Source organism: Lissotriton helveticus, chromosome 3_1, assembly GCF_964261635.1.
Source record: "Lissotriton helveticus chromosome 3_1, aLisHel1.1, whole genome shotgun sequence".
NCBI classification, from domain to species: Eukaryota; Metazoa; Chordata; class Amphibia; order Caudata; family Salamandridae; genus Lissotriton; species Lissotriton helveticus.
Genome location: NC_136061.1, coordinates 1,711,568,831 through 1,711,586,896, shown reverse-complemented (window position 1 = coordinate 1,711,586,896; position 18,066 = coordinate 1,711,568,831).

Below are 18,066 nucleotides of genomic sequence, written 5' to 3'. Positions count from 1 at the left end.
AAGGGCATCCGGCCAGCAGATTGGGGTCCAAAAGGAGGGGTTGTTGCCAAAAAGTACCACCTCCGTTATGCTGGAGTTGAGCTTTAGGCAGTTCCGTGCCATCCAATCACTCACTGTATACATACAGTTCTGAAGCCTAGAAGCAGTGTCACCTTGTTTATCGGGTCGAATATTATTGACCACGATTTGGGTGTCATCAGTGTATGAAGTGAGATTAAACCCAAAAGACTCAAGAAGTGGGGCTAGCGAGGAAACATAAATGTTAATAAGTGTGGGACTCAGAGAGGATCCCTGAGGAACTCCACAGGGTAGGGAAAAAGCATCAGCCTCAAAATTATCTAGTTTAACTATTTGAGTTCTATCTAAAAGAAAGGATTTAAGGAGTGCTGAAATGATGCCCAAGTCTTCACAGATGTGCTCCCTCCCCCCCTGCGTTCAAAAGGCTCACTTGAGGCAACGAGCTGACGAGCTCTCCTGGGATGCACCTGTGTGCCTGTGGAGAGGTACAGTGACCTGTGAAGACTTGGGCATCATTTCAGCAATCCCTGATGACTTTTTTCTTCTTCTAAATACTTTTTGCTCTCTACTGATGACGGGCTAAACCCAGAAACACGTGTCTAGAGATAACAGCACTACCTGCACCAACTTTGGTGAAAGACTACAGCAACTTTGAAAGTAAGCGTGCTGCATTTACCAGGATGCAATGGGGTAAACTGTGCTGGGATGAGAGGCAGTGTGGTCCCTTCCCCCCGTGTTCAAAAGACTCACTTGAGCCAACGAGCTGACGAGCTCTCCTGGGATGCACCTGTGTGCCTGTGGAGGGGTACTGTGACCCGTGAAGACTTGGGCATCATTTCAGCAACCCCTGATGCCTTTTTTCTGCTTCTTAATACTTTTTGCTCTCTACTGATGATGGGCCAAACCCGGAAACACGTGTCTACAGATAACAGCACTAACTGCACCAACTTTGGTGAAAGACTACAGAAACTTTGAATTAAGCGTACTGCATTTACCAGGATGCAATGTGGTACCTCTACTCAGCCATCCTGGAGCGGAGACCAAGTATATAGTCCACTATGTCTTGCTTAGGTGGTTTGAGAGGTAACTCCCATCTCTCCTTCACTAAACACAAGGACCCCTAACTGAATGTCCAAACAGAAGTTCAAAAGGGCAGTAGCCAACCCCCTTCTGAAGGACCTCTCTGTAGGCAAAGAGAAGGCAGGGCAACAGGATATCCCATTTTTGCCTAAGATTTTCTGGGAGGCCCATGATCATGCCCTTCAGGGTTTTGTTGAACCTTTCAACTAACCCATTGCATTCTGTGTGATAGGGTGTGGTAAATTTATAATTTACACCACACTCCTTCCACATTTCAGTAATGTAACTAGACATGAAGTTTGCACCCCTGTCAGTTAATAACTCCTTAGGGAAACCCACTCTGGAAGAAATTCCCGGGAGGGCCCTGGCCATCACAGGAGCTGAGATGGTTCTAAGGGGTATTGCCTCTGGATACCTAGTGGCATGATCCATCACCACTAGTATATATCTGTGCCCAGATGCAGTTGGAGGGTCCAAGGGACCAAATATGTCAATCCCAACCCTCTCAAAGGGAACCCCCACCACAAGTAGTGGCCTTTGTGGTACCACCTGACTTACCACTGGCTTAACAGGTGGGACTCCTTTGTGTCCTCTGACATGTTATACCAGCGAAAGTGAGGGACATGCCTGTCCCAAGTCTTACTTTGGCCTAGGTGTCCTGCTAAAGGGATATCATGTGCCAGCGTCAGTAGGAAGCCCCTAAACTTCAGAGGTAGGACCAACCTCCTGGTGGCACCAGGCTTGGGTCTCTACCCTCTGAGTAAAGTAGTACTTCATCCCAGTAGATCCTGTGGGACCCACTGGGACTCCCAGCAGCCTCAGCAGCAGCTTGCTGTCTGAGGGGTTCAAGAGAGGGGCAGCTGTGCTGCTCCTGGCTCAGATCTGCCATTGAAGGGCCGCTGTCTCCAAGAACTCAACCTGATCAGGTTCAAGTTCCTCTGAGACAGTTCCTTCACAGGGACTGTGTTCATCTCCCTCAGGAGACTGATTCTTACTCTGAGTCTGGGGGAAGACACTGCCTTACCCCTACTGCTCTTTTTTTTAAACTTTATTTTTCATGTTTTGTTGTTGGTACAAACTTAGAAGGTGCACAGGTATCTACACACATTTCAGTAGTAAAAATCACTCAATACTTTCCACAGCATATGGCATCAGATTGTTAAACAAACAGCAATACATTCATATAAAGCGTTCTGATCATCATTCCTAGCTGAGCTCTTCAGAACCTTGGGAATTAGGCTATGCAAGTCCACAACATAGAAATAGCAATACATTTTCTTATCCCAGTATACATTTAGGACAAATCCAGACTAGCAGTACAATCGTCACATGACATGCAACAAATGACAAAGTGCCCTCTGTAGTCTCCTAGTTACACATGTTGGGCTAGTCCCGCCTGCTGAATATCACTGAACCGGCCATTATCTATTCTCATATCTTCCGCCCAAAATCCACATCATCTTCCATTCTTATATTGGATTGTGGGCTCATACCACTGTATGTCAGTCTATATGCGAGGATTGTGTTCCTCCTAAGGTGTCGGATCGAACCTGTTCCAGTAAGTAGCACTGCAATGGAGCCCATATATCAGTCGGCCTGGAGGCAGCCGGTAATAGCTCAGCATATGTTGCTATTTGTTCCTGACATTATGTAAGGTCTCCGAGCCACTCCTTAAATTTGGGAGCTCTGCCTCTTCCCCATCTACATACCACTCTCCTTTTAGCCATAAGTAGCGCCATTGCGACAAACTTGCGATGTACTGCTTGTATCGGTTGTACATATCCCAAGAGTGCAAGTATCGGGGAGGGCTCCACCGTATTATTTATCACCTTAGACAGGGCAGCGAACACCTGTTGCCAGTAGAGCTGTATTCCATCACATGCCCACGCCAGATGTAAGAAATCGATTCCTGGCGTATGGCACCTTTCACAGGCATTCGACTCACGCAGGCGGAACCTATGCATGCGGAAATGAGTGTAATATAGCCTATGTATGAATTTATAATGAATTATTCTAAATCTGCTACTTGAGGAAATGCGTTCAGTCTGCTGTATGCAGAAATCCCACTGCCTGTCTTTTAGGTCATTACCTAGCTCCTGATCCCATTTTGCTCTGGCAGCTGGAACAGGCTTCTCTCTCAACATATGCACTGTCCTGTAAATTGTCGACACCAGCCTCTTGGCTGCCACATCTTGCAGAATTCGCTGCAATGGTGCAAAAGCTTGGGGTTCATTAGGAAAGTCAGGTGTAACCGACCGAAGACCTTTGCGAATGCGAATGTACAGGAAAGTGTCAAGAGGTGATGGGTGCATGCCAAGAAACAACTGCTCCAATGTGCGGAACATCCCTCCATGGTACAAATCTCCCCATGTTTTAATAGGTATGCGGTCTGCTAGTTTGCGGAATATAGTCTCCTGCAGTAGAGGCATGTCTGGGTGGTATGTTAGCGGCAAAAGCGGCGAGTACATCATAGGTGTATCTAATATTGTGCCTAGCTGCGTCCAAGCGTTGACAGTGCTCACCACTGTCGTCGGTGTCTTGTCTCTACCAAGGGAAGGGACATATAGTGCTCCTTCAATGGGGACCGGTAGAGCTAGCCAATGCTCTGCCGCTATCTGGGGCATATATCGAGGCTGGTGTATCCAAAAAAACTTGTAATGTGCCTGGGCGCTATAATAATACAATTCAAAATCGGGAATCCCAAATCTGCCCTGTATGTAGGGCCGAGTGAGAGTCTCCCACTTGAGTCGGGGGGTCTTACACCCCATACCAGCCGGGTTAGTTCCGATCTCAGCTGCTGGAAGAAATACCTTCCGGAATAAAAAGGAATATTCAGGAATAAGTAGAGCAATTGTGGTAGAATCACCATTTTTATTAAGGATGCTCTACCTGCCATTGACAGTGGCAGAGTGATCCACCGTGTGATGTTGTCGGAAATACTGACCATAGTCGTTCCATAGTGGATCCCCATTAATCCATCTCTGTCTCTTGATATACGAATTCCTAAGTATTTGAACTCGTCTTCACACCAGGTGATAGGGTAGTCCATAGGGAATTTAGTTGTTGACTCCGTGAGGGGAAATAAGCACGATTTCCCCCAGTTTATATGGATACCAGAAAGTCTACCTAACTGGATAAACTCTCGCAGAATGGGATTCAAGTTTTGGTGGGGGTCGCGGACATACAATGTGATATCATCTGCGTATAAAGATATCAAAATTTCCAGCATATTGCATTGCATTGCTCTTTCCTGATGATGTTGTCGCAGCTTCGCCGCCAATGGCTCCACTGCAATCGCAAACAGCAGAGGCGACAGTGGGCAGCCTTGCCTCGTGCCTCTCGTGATGGGTATTTCCTGAGACACCTCTCCGTTAATGACTACTTTAGCTATTGGCGACTCATATAACAGCCTAATCCAGGATAAAAAGTTAGGAGGATATCCCATACGTTCCATCACTTCGCACACGTAGTCCCACTCTAGGGAATCAAATGCTTTGGTAGCATCTAAAAATATGGCCGCCATTGGTAAGACTTCAGAATGGTTATTCATAACTTTAAAGAACGTCCGCAGGTTGTGAGACGTTGCTCTACCAGGGACAAAACCCGATTGATCGGGCAGAATCAGATTAGTCATAAGGAGATTGAGGCGCGTATCAATAATTTTAGCGAGGATTTTAACATCACAATTCAGCAGTGACAGAGGTCTATATGAGTCACAACTATTCGGTGGTTTCCCTGGTTTTAAGAGTGACGTAATAAGGGCAACTCTCATGGAGGGGGGAAGGTGCGCGTCTTCATATACTTCCCTCAGTATGGGGGCCATAAATTCGATATAAGTTTTATAAAACTCAACCGGTATCCCGTCCAATCCGGTGGCTTTACCGGACTGCATGTGCATTATAGCTTCTCGCACTTCGTCCAGTTCGAACGGTGCGCTCAAGAACTGCCGCTGCATGTCGCTCAACCAGCCTAGGGATACATCTTCTAAATATTCATGTAGATTGAGCTTGTCGGCTCTTGTGGTAGTGTATAGCATGGTGTAGTGTGTAACAAAGGTGTTCAGTATATTTGCCGTGTCTCTACATACCAGCCCATCTAGTCCTTCAATTTCCAGTATCACATTCAGTTGTCACAGCATCCTGATTGTTGCAGCGAGCGCTTTGCCCGGTCTCTCACCTTCGCCATAGCGGCGAGCCGTCCAATGCCGACCCCTGAATTTGGATTCCCTACATGCCTCCTCTGCATATTCCGTGAGTTTCTCCCGAATTTTCGACTGAATCGTCCCCTCTGGGCGTATGTTTCAAGGTTGGCTAGTGTGGTCAATATGCTCTTAAGTACCCCAGATCCTTTTGCTATGCAGATCCCCCTCAGGGTAACTTTGAAAGCTTCCCATATAGTTTCTACGTTCTCGACCGAGCCCTTGTTGCGTGCTAAGAAGTCTAATACTTCCTCCCTCATTTCCTCTTGAAAGACAGTGTCAAGTAGCATCTTAGGTTGAAGACGCCAGAAAGAGCTTGGTGGCCCTATATCCTTTGCGCGTAAAGTAGGTCGCACTGGTGCATGGTCTGAAAAAGTCCTGGACAAGTGTTTTGCATCTAAAATTGCAGGACACAGCTTCAGTGATATAAACCTGTAATCTAGCCTCGCCCAGGACCCTGCATGCGCCGTGAAATGAGTGCCCTCAAGTGTGGTTGGGTGAAGGCGTCTCCAAGTATCAATCAAATTATAGTCTCTGAGTGTGTTATGCAATTCAGCACGCGCTTTAGTGTAGTGATGAGGGGCTGAGTGCGACCTGTCTATCGCTGGGTTGTGTGATATATTAAAATCACCGCCCCATATTATTTGATCGGGTCCAGAGCCCATCACAGTGGCCCATAGCTCGATAAAAAATTGGGGGTCATCTGTATTAGGCCCGTAACAACACACTAGGGTAACTGACATGTGTCCCAGCCTCCCCCATACTACACAGTACCGCCCCTGTGCGTCGCACTTTTCTCCCGCCAGGGTGAACGGTAAGCCTTTTTTGATGAGAATCGCAGTGCCCCTCGCATATGTCGAGTAGGAAGAGAAGACCGCATGTGCCGCCCATCTACAGGCAAAGGTGTTACTCGGTTGAGGTTTAAAATGTGTATCTAAATATGATAACACCTGCCGCCTCTTCCGCGGATCCCCCAGCCCTCTTACATTCCAAGTGAGAAGGTTCAAATCATTTCCTACCATGGATAACATAGTTTACAGCCAAGTTGCTGCCCACCTGCCTGGTAGTACCAGAATACTCCCAAGTCATGTTGTAGTATATAAGTATTAGCTATTGACGTGCCACATATCACAACTCGCCTCAGCAAGTATGAGTCTACACCGCTGCAGTAGATGACATCGCTCAAGTGTGTGTTTCCAAAGTGCACCATTCTACAACTATCCAACCTCCCGTCCCTCCCTAACTGTCTCCACATTCCCACCCCGTCCCCAACTATAAGCATCAAAACTATGCAACAATAGGGCGTCCCGTGTCCCTCCAATCCACCCCCTCCCACTGAAGCAACCCCAACTTGCCTGAATAGTCTACCCACCCATCTCCCGCCCTCCCCAACATCAACATAGTCACCCCCCAAATAACATAGTCCAATATAGGGGAATACCCGTAGAGGGGCATTCTAGAGAGCTACACAACCACTCTCCTCTCCTCTAGCCTCTGGACCTGTGCGACCTCTAGGCTCTATCTGAGGGAGGGTAGCGGAACCACTGTGAACTTCTTTGATTATACAGCCACTAAGCGATTGCAGTCCCAGCTCGCCTCCGGGACCCATCAACACCATCAGCACTGTGTAGTTGTCAGTTCAATCGGCTGATGCCACAGTTCAAGCCTCATCGTCCGTGCCTTGTGCATTGTTTCGTTGCACTGCATCTCGACCACTTCCTCCCCGTTGCGTCCACTTCAGCGATCGTAGGTAATCCTCCACGTGCTGTGGGTTTGTGAAGAAGCGTTGTTTCCCCTGGTGTGTCACACGGAGGCGCGCAGGGTACAGCAAGGCATAGTCAATCTGTGCTGCACGTAGTTTCTTTTTTACCTCAATGAACTTGCGCCTTTCTTCTTGCACTATTGGAGTGAAGTCTGGGAAAATCGAGAAGGACACTCCGTTATACACCAGATTTTGTTTGGTGCGCGCTGCACGTAGGCCACATCACGATCACGGTAATTCAATAGTCGCGCAATAATGGGCCTCGGAGGAGTCCCAGGTTTCGGTCTGGGCCCGAGAGAAAGATGTGCTCTTTCTACGATGAGGTGCGTAGAAAATGGCTCAGACCCGATGGAGGTCAGGAGCAGTTTTTCAATATAGTCCTCCATTCGCCCAGTGTCTGTGGATTCCGGTATGCCTGTTACATGGATGTTGTTACGCCTACTGCGGACTTCCAAATCCTCATTTTTCGCGGCAATGACACGTAATAACATATCCATTTTCGCCAATTGCGTCGCGTGACTAGCGGTGGTATCACTATTGTCTGATATTCGCCTCTCAGTCTCAGTAATCCGTTCAACATGCTGGTCCACCTTATGTACAACGGCGTACATTCTGGATGACATGCGGTCCACTTTGCTCCGCGCCAAGGTAGGTCACTCCGTCCACAGGGTGCCTCGTTGATTGTCTCGGCAGCTACAACCGTGGCGCCCTGCACCCCCCCTTTGCGTCCACCAGCGCTATGTGCAAGCGTTATTATATACCGCCGTGGGGGGGGACCAGAATCTCGGCTACCCGCTAATGTGGCGTTGTAGTGTTCCGTCCGCCAAGCCACAACTCAGGCTGTTGCGGCACTCGGGAGTTCAGGCAGTTGGTTGGGTATGTTTAGCACTCCTTCGCCAGCTTATTTTATGTGAGCGCGCTTCCCCCACTTCGTAAATGTGCGTTCAATGCGCTCTCACTGTTCGGGGCTGCTGTCTCGGTTCCTCTGTTTCCTGCCGCCGAGGCCTACTCGCCTCGTGGTAATCCCCGGGCTTTCCTGCCACCGGCCGCCGCCCACAGTGACCAGTGCCGTTTCGGCGTATTCCTCGGGCGGAGATTCAGCGCTTCAGTTCTCGGCTATACAGTCTCGGATTGCTCCCAAATTTTCACAGAGGCTGGGGAATGGGTCTAGGTGTCCGCAGGTTTCTTGGCAGCCAATTTCATTCCAGTTAAGCAGGATAAATAACGGATAGATATTCCAGGTAGCAGAAGCCTCACCACATGGTGGCCATTCTGCTCGTGCGCCCTCTAGCGCCCCACCCCTACTGCTCCTTCTCTTGGAAGGCACCTGATATATTTTACCAGGATCCAGTCGAAGACAGTTTGGACTGCGACTAGTCACAGCAAACACATCTGCAGAGATGCCCCACATTGCAGCATGTGTCCTGAGGTCCACTTGAACCATGTTGAAGTTTCCAAATCATTGCCCAACAAGCATTCCGCAGGGAAGTCTGAGCTAACCACCACCTTCTTAGGGCCAATTACCCCTCCCCAGCTGAAATTAACAACTGCCATGGAATGGTCTGTCCTGACATTGTTAGCACTCGTCACTTGGTACATCTCACCAAGTATGATCTGGTCAGGGTTCCCAAGATCTTCTGTCACCATTGTGACACTTGCTCCTGTGTCCCTAAATGCCATGGACTCCTTACCATTGATTAAAGGTTGCTGTTTATATTTGCCCAGATTACTTGGGCCTATAAATAGGGAGGCAATATCCATGCCTCCATCACAGACCAGAACAGCCTGAACTGGAGTTCTGACTAGGCAGGAACCCATCTCAGATTCCAAGTTTAACCCTACTATACCCTTGTTCCCTGTACCACCACTTGGAGCTGAACTAGGGAGAACAATTGCCTTAGGGGCATTTGTGGTGGTAGGAGGATCCTTGGCCCTTGAACAATTGGCATCTCCTGTCCAATGGGTTTTCTCCTTACACAGGAACCACCAAGGTGTCTTTTTGCCTTTACCTTTGTTAGACTGTGACTCCCCCCAGATGCAGGTTTTGGGGGCCCTGATGAATACTTCTGGTCTTTACCCTTTTCCCCACCCTTATCTGAAGGTTTAGCATCTTGCTTCATCTGTGACCCCCTGTGGTCTGGTTTGTCTGCTTCACCCTGATTATGACCCACCTTTGTGCCTTTTTTCCCAATTCCTGTGGAGAAGTCAGATCAGAGTCAACCAGATACTCATGCAACAACTGATGTTGGCAATTATTAAGGATCTGCTCCCTTATAATCAAATTGTACAATCCCTTGAAATCATTCACTTTTCTGCCAAATAACCAGCCTTCCAGAGCCTTAGTAGCACTGTCTACAAAGTCTATCTAGTCCTGAGTCTGTGCCTTCTGGGTGTCTCTAAACTTAATCCTGTTCTGTTAAGTGCTTAAGCCAAATCCATCAATGAGAGCACTCTTCAGGACTGAATAGTTGTTAGCATCCTCTTCTCTAACAGTGAGGAGCTTATCTTTACTTTTGACAGCACAGGAGAGCCACAAGGTAGCTGCCCACTGCTCTTGAGGGACACTCACTTTGCAGGCCTTTTCTAAAGCAGTTATTCATTTGTGGATGTCATACCACCATGGTAGGGAGGGACTATCTTGCTCAGGTTCCTATGATCATTAGTATGATCCTTAAGCCTAGGGACACTGTTGCTGCCACCATGGGACTCTCTTGCCAATCGTTTCCTAGCCTTCTGGAGTTCTAGGGATTTCTTCTCTAGGGCCAATTGCTCTTGCCTGAGCCTAAGCTTGACTTTCTCAAGCTATAGAAATTGGCAGTGTCTGTCATAAGAGTTATCTCTCTTATGAGATATGGAGGTCCTTGCAGACTGTCCTGAATGGTTATATTCTGTAGAGGGAGATCTAGATCTCCTAGGTAAATTCTGCACTCTTCTAGAAGAGTGCAGAATTTACCTAGGAGATCTAGATCTCCCTCTACAGAATATAACCATTCATGGCATGCTGGCAGCAACAGTGTCCCTAGGATTAAGGATCATACTTATGACCCCCCCCCACACTAGGGCCTTCTCCACCCTCTTCCCGAAGATCTGAGTTGTCCAGGTGGGGATCATCTTGATCCTTCTGGCCAGGGTTTGAGTCTAGGTCAAAAAAGGTTTCACCTTCTATCCTGTCCTCATTCCCTGCCCCACCCACTCTTTCTACCTCATCTGACACTGGGGTCTTCCTAACTTCATCTAAGAGTAACACCTCAATGAGACATTTGGTGTTGGCATTTCTCCCTGTCTTCAGCTTCCAAGCAACACACATGGCTTTTAATTCCTGGAATCCAAAACCATTGTACCTAGAAGGCAGAGATCGCCTGGCTTCTCCTTTAGAAGACATAACTAGTGTGGTGTGGTGTATGCACCTACCTAACCTAGTGGGAACTAAACTCTCTTAGGTTGAAGAAAGGATGTGCTAAACCCTTAACTTACCCAACCCTAAGTTCAGTAGAACTTACTTATTCTTATCTTTAAGTATTATATGTGTCTAATACTTTAGTGTTTTTCAGTTAATCAATCGAAAGAGATTTATCTGGTAAAACAATGCAGGCTTGAATCCCAACAGTTGCACACAAATGTGAGAAGTTGGCCTGGTATATGATGTCCACTAATTAAAGTGGGCACCTTGCACCAGTCCAAATGACCCTTATGATGTATGAGGTCAAAGATAATTGTAGAAATTTGTAAGTAGTAAGAAGACACCACAGCAGATAAGGAAGTGCCTTCTCCACACTTGTCATTGTCACGGTCAACATTTTAAAGCAGGCTCTCAGTGGAACGTACTAAATGGGAACAGAGGGGAGGGGGTAAGGGAAGGAACCAATGTAGGAAAAGAGAACAAGGTAAAGTTACAACACACCTCCCTTCCTAGGGGAGGAAAGAAACAAACTTATGCAAAGGCCAACAGTGGATTGGCACATGTATTAGAAGGAAGATAGGTAGGGATTCAAGCAATGTCAACCAGCCTATCGCCACTCCTAGTTTGTCCATTTTCTAGATGAACCACATTCTTGCTAGGCTTTATCACTCGTTGAGAAGGTAGGTATTTGCTCAGCCTGGGTTGAACATGTGTGATTTCATATATTACCACAGGTGAGTTGACTTGGAAGTCATGATCTTTAACTCCGTGTTTTTTGTCATACAAATTCTTGTATTTCCTTTGATGGAGTTGGATTTTTTCTTAACTTGTCTCATGGTTGAGGATAACCTTCCTACCACCTTCCAACCACTGGGGATTTATCTTGGTGCTGGGTTTCCACCCTCTTAACGTTACAAAAGGAGAGACTCCTGTGATGAGGTTGGGTATGGTATGGTATGCCCAGATGCATTCTTTCAAGGATTCTTCGATCTTGTAGCTATTGGTGATGGCAAATTGGATGTGGTCTTTAACCATGCTGTTGACCCTTTCAACCAGCCAATTGGCTTTAGGACAAAAGAGTGCAGTTTTTTCGTGTTTTATATTCAACTTTTCTAGAAATTCTCTCATCATCTCGGAGGTAAACTGCACACCGTTGTCCGTAACCAAGGTCAAGGGTGTGCCTTCAAAGAAGAATATATTTTCCAAAAAGGAGAAGAGATTAATCATGTTAGTGGTCGGGGTAAATCTGAAATTGATCCAATGAGAGGTATAGTCTATGAGGACAAACATGAAGAATCTCTTTTGGGACCCTACAACTTCCATGGGCCCAATTATGTCTATGGCTAACTTGGTCCACGGTACCAGTGGAACTTCAACAGGAGATAGGGAAACTTTTTGTAGCACTTTGCTCTTGTCACTTTTAGCACAACTGGTGCATTCTTTTACTTTCATTTCTACCAACGAGTCCATCTTTGGAAACAAAAAACTACTTCTGACTTTGTTTTTTGTGAGGGTCCTTCCTAGGTGCCCTTCATGGGCAAGGTCAATTATTTTACTCCTGAGGTCTTTAGGTGGACCAATCTTTCCGTTGCGGTATATTCTATTTGCCATGAGGGTTAGATTGTATCTTACTTCTCAGAAGTCTTTAATGGTGTCAGGGAGTTCAGACCGGTTCTCAGGCCAGCCACTGATGATCAAGTCTTTGAGAACATTCATGTCACTGTCATTCCTCGTACTCTCTTCCCATTCGTCTCTAGTTAGGGATAGGCGATGTGTGGCCATTATGGGAACGTTCAATTGGTCCTCACATTGACTGACGTTGAGGGGGAACCTCGACAAATAGTCTGCAACTGCATTTTCAGGTCCCGGTAAGTATTCTACTCTGAAGTAATAGTTCTCCAACCCCAGCACCCATTTTGTGATGCGAGGAGGTTTGTTGTTGTTTTTGGATGAGAACATGAAGATTAATGGCTTGTGGTCCCTGCGTATTATGAATTTTGTACCTCGCATGAAGAATTTGAAGTGATTCACCGCCCAGAAGCATGCTAACGCTTCCCTCTCGATAACTAAATAGTTGCGTTCCGAGGGACTAAGAGACCGGGAGGCAAACGCTACTATTGTTTCCCCATTCTCACCTCTTTGAGAAAGTGTCGCCCCTAGCCCTTTGCTGGATGCAGCAGTGGTTAGCATTGTCATTGATCATTTTGTTGTGTTTTTCCTCCAATGAAAATTCTTTACTTTTTTTTAAGAGGTCACATAACCCATCACACAACTCCGCAAAATTCTTTACAAATTTAGCCATGTATTCGGCCAGACCTAAGAAGGATTTTAGTTCTTTTTTGTTGGTTGGGTACGGAGCATCCTTGACTGCTTGTATCAAACTGTATTTGGGTCTGAAACCTTCTTGGGAAATAGTGTGCCCCAGTAGTCTACTGCGCTCACCTTGATCTTACCCTTGTCCAGTTTTACTGTCAACCCTGTATCTGAGAGTCTCTGGCACACAGAGTTAAAGACGTTATCATGTTCTTCCGTGGTTGACCCGTACATTAGTATGTCATCCAGGAAGCATAGGGTATTCTTGATACCACTAAGGATTCGTTGCATCATCTTTTAAAAAACTGCAGCCGCGGAGGCCAGGCAGAACGGCATTCTGTGGAACATGTAGGCTCCAAAGGGAGAGGTAAATGCGGTCAACGGTCTACACCCGGGTGCAATTCCACCTGGTGATGAGCCATCGAGAAGTCAATGACTGAAAAGAACTTTGCCCTGCCCATGGTGTTTAACATCTACTTTATAGTGGGTAGGGGAAACCTCTCTACCCATATATTCTCGTTGAGGCTGCGCAAGTCCAGACAGAGGCGGATACCTTGCCCATTGGCTCTCGACGCTAAGACTAAAGGCGCCAGCCACTCTGAGGAATCTATGGGTTGGATGACTCCCATCTCACTCAATTTGTTTAATTCCGCTTTGAGGGTCTCTCTCAAAACGAGAGGTACTAGACGGGTTTTGTGAATGACAGGTTTGGCACCTTGTCTGACCTTTATCCTATGTTGAAAGTCCTTCAACTTTCCTAACCTGTCAGCAAACAGCTTCGGAAAAGCATGGTGTAAGGAACTGTTGCTGTTGGGAGTTTCCACCAGAATTACGTGGTCTTTGTTGTTAGGGTCAAGTATAATCCCTAGCTCTTTTTGATATTGCCAGCCCAGGAGATTGGCCCCACTTTCAACCACATACACTTTACCTACTGTAGATCTCCCTTTAAAATCAATGTGAGCTCTCACCATGCCAGCCAGGGGGATGGGGCATTTGGTGTACCCTTCAGGCAAAATATCTGGTGGACTTAACTGTAACTTAATGCTGCCCAGGAAATTCTTGAAGTCTGTGATATTGATTAGGGTAAAGGGAGAGCAGGATTCTGCATACATTTCTATGGGCTTACTGTCAATATGTACCATACATTTGGGATAATTGGTTTTGGCGGACTCATCACTGTCTTTGAACTGCAATACAAATTTTGCAGGTGATTCCTCTTCCACACTGACCGTTTTTACAGTATTATTTTCTCCATCTCTACAAACCCTGGCGAGGTGACCTCTTCTGTTACATTTTTTACATATGACTCCCCTTGCTGAACAGAAAGGACTGTTGGCTAAATGGTTGTTGCTACCACATTTAAAGCATTTGAGACCTTGTCCTTCTTTTGTGGATCTTGTGGAAGGTACCTCTTTTGTAACTTCTTGTTACTTTACTTTGAGCACTTCACAATTTGAAACTTCTGCTTGGACAGAAGCAACAACTTCCTTTATTTTCATTTCCTTTATGCATTTGGCAGTATGTTCTATAGATTGCGCTAATGCAACTGCTTCTCTCCAGGTCAGGTTTTTTGCAAGTAATTTCTCTTGTACTCCTGTACTATTCGTGCACCTGACCAGTTGATCCCTTATGAGGGAATCATTTAGATCCCCAAACTCACATAATTGAGTGAGTCCTCTTAGCGCCACTATGTAGTTGTTGATGGACTCATTTTTACCTTGTACTTTGCTAAAAAACTTATGGCGTTCGAGGACAACATTGACTTTGTCTCCAAAATGTGCCTCCAATTTCATGAGCGTGATATCATACACATCAGAGTCATCATCATCTTCCAAATCGGGCTCAGTAAGTGTTTCGTACACTTTGCGCCCATGTACTCCTAAATTATGTAATAGGATCTGCTGTTTGCGCATTGCAGTGAATTTTTCTCCACCCATGGCAATAAGGTACGATTCAAACAATTTTGGGCCAGATGTAGGTGGCCCAATACCGGTCGGTAACAGCCGAAATTACCGAATTTTGTCCGTTACCAACTGGTATTGGCCATTTGGGATGTAGGGGAGGATTCGTAAATAACGAATCGGTATTTACCGATTCGGTATTTACCGAATCATCATTTACCAATTCGGTTTACACCGAATCGGTATATGACATGTTGGAAGCACTTTGAAGAGTGCTTCTGTGCTTTAAGGATTCGTTATTTACCACCCACTATGAGTTGGTGGTAAATAATGAATACCTCTGTAAATACAAATCTGTGCATTTATACCTGTGCCATGTGACAGATATACATGCCCTTAGGGCATGTATGTGTGCCACATGTGCACACAAGCACTATTCAGGGGTGCAACAAGGTTGGCAAAGTGCCACCCTGCCACCCTTGACTCTTTCCCTATTTTACCGAATCGGTAATTACCGATTCAGTAATTGTCATTCATTCCTATGGGCCTTTAGGCCCATAGGAATGAATGGCAATTACCGAATCGGTAAATACCAATTCGGTAAATACAGAATCTTAACGATTCGGTCATTTTTACCGAATTATTAGCTACATAGGATTTACAGATTCTAAAATACCGAATCGGTAAAATTCAGTATTATAGAATCGGTAAATCCTATTTACCTACATCTAGCCCCTTGTCCTTCCAATGGATTTCGGGGTCTCTACAATCATTTAGAAATTATGGTGGTTGGCATATCCCAGGGGTGCCAATGGTGAAAGGCTGAAGGATAAAGTTACATGGGTGAGTTCCAAGAAAAGGATAACAAGGACAATGGTGTGTGTGTCACCACTGGAGAGGTTGACACACTAATGATTTGAACAGAAGAGTAAGTTGAGTGTGTTACAGCAAGTAATGAACTATAAACTGCAGTAATTACAAGGTTAAATGAACTCAGTGAAAGATGAAGAGGGTGTGTGTGTGTCACAACTGGAGAGGTTGACACACTGAATAATAAGAAAGGAGTGTAAGGTGAGTGTGTCACTGCAAAGCAACCATCTTCAAAGCTGGACCCAGTGCTTGGCAGACAACCCTTCACTACATGGAAACTAAATTCTTACTTGGCGCTAGGCAGACAACTCTTCGCTCCAATGGCTACTGGTGAACTCAGTAATAGTTGGCAGGTCTGAGGCAGATTGACGAGGGAAGTGTCACCACCGGAACCAGCTCACATGAAGCTGAACTGGAACTGATGATCTTTGACCGCTGGGGCACTGGGGCACTGAGAGGAGATGATCTTTGACCGCCGGGGCTCAGCTGATAACGAACACCGCAGAGTCACTCACATCCCTGACAGAGACTTGGAAAGGGTGGCTATAGCTGTAGAATAGAGCGCAGCAGAGTCTCACGCAGCCAGTTATAGCTGTAGAATCGAGCGCTGCAGAGTCTCACACAGTGGGGCGCTTGAGAAGACGCAAGCATCACGCAGAGGAAGGAGGAAACAAGGGAGAAGCGCAAGTCCGCTCACAATACTACAGCTAATGAGCAACTCGGCTATGGCAGGAATATAAGTACCTGGGATGTCGCAGGGAGACAAGGAGTACAGGTAGACGTAGGATCGTCACTGATAACCTCTGTGCTTGTGACGAAAAAGCACCCGGTCAAGCACCGCTCTGCTAACACTGACTGTGTACCTTCCGGAAAGAGTAGAGAGCAGCATTTGAAGGAGACTCGACAAGGGTGATCCGTGTTGCTCCTTGGCCCATCAGGATACCACACTAATGCAACACAGGATCGCTACAGCAACATCTTGGTAACAAAGCTTCTCACTGCTGGAGCTGAAACCAAATTGGAGTCGATGAAAACGCCGTGAAGATATTTGTCAGAGAGTGTACTGAAAGGGGAGATGATAGGCTGCCCCCTGCGCAGGATCGTCACCAGTGTAGAAATTCAAATGTAGTAAGAGGACACCACAGCAGGAAAGGAAGTGCTTCTTTTTCTGATCATCCACTCTCCACACTCGTAATTGTCACGGTCAACATTCTAAAGCAGGCTCTCAGTGTAACGTTCTAAAATGGAACAGAGGGGAGGGGGTAAGGGAAGGAACCAATGTAGGAAAAGATAACAAGGTGAAATTACAACACAAACCTTCAGAAAGCTATCCTAGTGGTTGCTGTGGGGAGCAGCCTTCAGGCTTAATCTTGAGGGAATGTAAAGCAGCTTGTTTTACTAGAATATCACCTCCTGAATTAATTAAATGAAAGCAGAACCACACAGTAGTTATATAAAAATATGTCTTTATTAATATAACATTCTCTGGTATCCTCTACACGAGGATAGCACACAAAGCACACAATACAAGATCAATAGAACAGTTGTAAGTAGCACAATACACAGTGGGCTCCAGGGGAAGACCAAACCATATATTAAAATAGTGGTATAACACTCACGACTCGGGTCAAGACAAGGTCTAGAGCACATAGAATCCCTGGGACCCCAAGGAACCACCCAAGGTAAGTAGATTGGGACCCTATGGAGGGCGGGGGCAGTGTGCTAACACGACGGCTGGCTCCATACAATTCTACGGGGAAGTCGCAGTTGCAATTTTACAGTTTAAGAACCCTTCTAGGAGGACTTCAAGGAAACCGTTTTGAATTTAAGAGATTATCGAGCCACCACATCTGTGGATACTGCCGTACACGAGTTACCTTTCCCAGAGGAGCCAGGTGCATATGTCTGGAGTGGTGTCGGAAACCGCCGTTGTTCTCAACAGGGGGCTGTGAAGAAGTACTGCTGCCGTGCAGGTGAAAAGGGTCCGGTGGAATCCAAGCCTGGATTCTAGAAGGGAGGAACCTGAAAGAAGAGGGGACAGAGTCTGGGTCACTTGAGAGTGACCAGGGGCTCGGTAGACAAAGCCCACCAATGTCCGGTCATTCAGGTGCGAAGAAGGGATGCTTGACTCTGCAGCCACGAGGACCAGGAGATGTCAATGATGACCAGGAGCCAGATGCAAGCTGTCCCATGAAGGATGTTGACTGCTGAGGGGTCGATGTCCGTCTGGAGCACCAACAAACCTTGGCAAAAGCAGCCCATACAGGAAGGTCAATCAGGTTACGGTGTGGACCAGCAAGGTCCAGGGGACTCACCAAGCAGTGGGGAGTCAGGGCATGTCCGAAGCAACCAGGAAAGCCCAACAGATTATAGCCCTCAGGAGAACCCACAGGCCAAATGACCAGGAGGCGCAAGGGGACCTTGAGCTAGATTGCAAAGTACCAGTCCACGGAGCACTTGTTTCAAAGAGTCCAGAGTTCTTTGTTACAAAAACATCACATGGTCAGGGCTACATGGAGTCCTA